The sequence below is a fragment of the Melampsora larici-populina genome (assembly GCF_000204055.1).
Source record: "Melampsora larici-populina 98AG31 unplaced genomic scaffold MELLAscaffold_55, whole genome shotgun sequence".
Taxonomy (NCBI): domain Eukaryota; kingdom Fungi; phylum Basidiomycota; class Pucciniomycetes; order Pucciniales; family Melampsoraceae; genus Melampsora; species Melampsora laricis-populina.
The window spans coordinates 31,448-35,604 of record NW_006768819.1 but is presented as its reverse complement, the minus strand read 5'-3'; positions in this window follow the sequence as shown (position 1 = coordinate 35,604).

The following is a 4,157-nucleotide window of genomic DNA, read 5'->3' as shown; positions in this document are numbered from 1 at the left end:
CAGGCGCAACAGCGCCAAAAAAACGCCGAACTGTGATTTTTTTTGGGCAGCAACGCAACAAATGTTGTTGCGGCCCAAAAAATCCATCGATTTGACAAATGATGTTGCGCTGCGGGTCAGGCCGCAACCTAGAATTTGATTCTATGTTGCGCTGCGGTCAGAAAAACCGCAACGCAGGCGCAGCGCAACACGCAACACCTGCGTTGCTGGCCCAGGGTTGGTTATGCATGTAGTTTACATATGTAATGGTGGTAGTAGTGGAAATTAAGGTTGCCAAGAGGATTTTCCAGGATTTTTAAGGTTACAGAAGATGATGTCATATTACATGAGCAAGAAAAAGAGAGTAGTAGCTGTGAAAAGCGAAGAAAATGGGTGATTTTTGTGGAAAATGAAGGTTTTCAGCTAATTACATATGTCAAATGACGTCAGATTAAGTTGGTAGATAGCTCATTCAACGCGGAAGAGTGGATTACATAATTTACAAGCTTTAAATCATTAGTAACGGAGGTGTATGTAAAGAGTTTTAAGGCAAATAGGAAATTGGTGTGAATCTTGAATTTACAGTCACAAGTCAACATGTAACACCAAAAACCTTAACTTCACAACTCAATATCTTACTCATCACTCATCAGAAATAGGTCATATGGGTGTCATAAATGATCAGTATCACGAGGGCTACAAGATGCACTATAGTAGATCAAAATTGGACCACTTCTGAAAAAATTTGTAATCTCAAAAATTGGTTTTCAGCTAGTTTACAAGGAAAAAATCACCTGTATTCATCTTAAGAAGTGCTGTACATTACATCATTGCGTCATTGATCACTTTTGTCTGTGAAAATTACATCATACATTAGTAACAAGATCATTACATTGCGTCATTACATGGATTTTAGGGTTCTTTAGGCAGATTTGACTGTTTTTTTAGGCTGTTGACTGTTGTAGAGGTTGTTACATGTGGATATATATACTCTTTGATGATTTTGGGATTGTTGTTCCCTTTTCTGCATCTTATACCTTTGTTGTAGTGTTATAAATCATCATTTATTTACTATATTTGTACCAAGATCACTTAAATCCGCCCCTTCAAAGCAAGGAGAAATTTATTTACGTGTGTTAAAGACTATAAATCAAATTGGGAATAATACTTAACAACAGTATTGCTAGTAATAACATAGTGTGTGGACTTTTTTGCGCTTAAAACTGGGAATAATACTACACAACAGTATTGCTTTATTTCTCTGGTGCCTTTATCTTTTTCTCTGTTATCACAAAGTGGTCAGCAAGTGCCCTTGTGCTGCTTTCTTTGAAGAAGGCAGTATGTAGGCAACTTCTACTATATTACACATAGTAGATTATCCCTTCTTAGGTGTTGTAAAGCTCTTGTTGAGCTTTAAATACTACACCGTTAGTACGCAACATTCACAACCTCAGAGCCCGACTCAGAGACACATGGCTTGGAGGTCAAACACCTATCCAAGGTCTTTTTGATTTAATCACACAGAGCAATTGGGCTCACCATACCCTCACCACTGCGGACAGTACCCTACAAAATCTGTTTTTCGCCAGCCCTTCTGCAATTATCTTAGCTTGACGATTTTCAAATGTGCTCACACTAGATTGCACATATAAAACAAACCAATTCAACCTGCCCCTACTACATATAGTAGGGACAACCAATACTAATCGTACTTTCACTGTTGCAATGTGTTTTCTCCATAGTGAGAAGACTGAACAGTACAAGTGGGCATTGACGCAGCTGAAGGAGCTTATCTATCATCACAGCCCCCAATCACAAGTGACTGGCAGCCCAGTACATCCCGGCGACCTTAACAAGTTTTTAATTTGTTTTCAATTTGTTTTGAATAGGTTGTTGAACTAACATTGCACAGTCTTTGACAAGTTTTTGGTTGACCAGTTATCACATATATCTTGACTGGTCATTGTAATGTTCTTGACTAGGCATGGACCAGACCTCCACAAGTGGTTAACCTGATCTTGAATATATATACGAGTCATAATGATCTGACATAATCAATTCCCCATATGCATCCTTTCCAGCAGCACAGGTGAAGTCCAGATATAATGCCTCTCAAAATCATAGATACAAATTGGCATCATCTACAAATCAAGAGTGTTCAAACAGAATGGATACCCTGGGTCAGACCATTTACATCATCCTATGACCGTTCAGCAGCAATCATCCATCCATATCCATGCTATCACCTCCACAAGTGGTTAACCTGATCTTGAATATATATACGAGTCATAATGATCTGACATAATCAATTCCCCATATGCATCCTTTCCAGCAGCACAGGTGAAGTCCAGATATAATGCCTCTCAAAATCATAGATACAAATTGGCATCATCTACAAATCAAGAGTGTTCAAACAGAATGGATACCCTGGGTCAGACCATTTACATCATCCTATGACCGTTCAGCAGCAATCATCCATCCATATCCATGCTATCATCCTTATCTTTGCCTTGCACAAATCCCTGGTCAAACCACGAAAGTCAGTCAAAAGCAAAAATCCCAATCAATTCAAAACTCACCAGATTCATCAATTCAACTGTTGAGAGTGTTTTGCTTTGAATTTCAAAAGTCCCTTTTTCATTCTTGATGACAAATAGCTGCCCAATGACCTTGTTGCACTCAATGACATGATATCCTCCATGCTTGTCATATAGCACTGAGGCATTCAGCAAGTCTGGCAAAGAATAGTACGGACTTTTGCATTTGTCATCATCAGAAAGAGGTATCAATGAATTGACAACAAGGAGTGGATGTTCAGAATTGGGAAGCTTGATAATATCCGTGATACAGCCTTTCCTTTTACATGAGTCGTGGAAATATGAGATGTAGCTATTTCCAGGTGTCTTCTTGTAAGTGCTATGTGGCTTGTTCAAAATGAGGATCCTTGTGGTCACATCAAATTTTGAGCGTGCAGTGTACTCTGCCCCTATATGACCATTTTTTCGAAGGGTCTCAAAGGCAATAGGACTGAGTTGTCTTTCTTTCCACAATGTCTGATGCTTTCTTAAGAGGTATTCTCCAATAATAGAATCATTCTCAAAGGCGGTGTGATTGTTATTGATCATGGCTTGGAAGAAGCTACGTCTGGAATAGTGCTGAAGTAACGACTCGCCCTGCCGTTCTAGTCATGGAAAAAGGACTTCAGCTGAGTTTTTATATGCCCAATTTTGAGATAAAGACATACCCTTCTTGCCATTTTTACGTGCTGCAACTAGGCTACCAATGATCCGCTCACCTGCCCAGCTAGCCATATAAGCAGGCGGCCCAAGAAGTGTTGAAATGGAGCCTATGTGTTCAGCAAAATGCAAATTGGGCTTTTTCATCATATGGGGCCATCCATCCCCAAGGCTTGCTTGGTGCTTTTCAACCAACTCTGTGAGCTTTTATCCGTCACCACTTTTGAAAGATTGCAAAGTACATATGTTACCAATCTGAATGAGCTGCAGGAGGCAGTCAAGTATTTTGGAAGAGGTGTCTCCAGCCTCTCCAGAGCTGAAATGTGGTACCCAAGCAAGTACTATATAGACTTTGAATAGATATTGCCAGTCTGCTGCTTTGGGGGGACCAGCACTGGCCATTCCAAAGTTAGGCTTGGGTCGAGTGGTCCAAGAGGGGGCAATGGCATGTTCAAGGCAGTGCTGAAGCAAATCCAGTTCATAGGGGGTGACTGATGGAACAATAGCAGGTACAGGTGGTGGGGGTGTTGGAGATCATTCCACTCTTGCGCGCTTCTTCCCTTTGATTGTGCGGTCAGATCCACCTGAAGACAATGGGAAGTTATGAAGGTCCGACGGTGCTGCGGATCTAGCTTCGTGCGAATGGTGTGATCGCGGTTTAAGTAAAGACTTGCCCTGCTGTTCTAGTCATGGGACAACGATCTTGATAGGTCAGATGTTGAAATGGAGACATCCACTGATTTCTGTTTTTTGTGCAGCAAGTTGGCTGTCAGTTAAATTATCCAAAAGCAAACTGGGTGTTTACATCAAGGGTGTCACCTTGGCCTGACATGCTAGAGCTACTCTGATCATTCAATCACTCTTGAAAGGAATGTGAGAGTTATGGATGTGGAGCTTCCATAGCTGTCAAACACTTGTTCAACACTCAGTTGAGATCTTGCC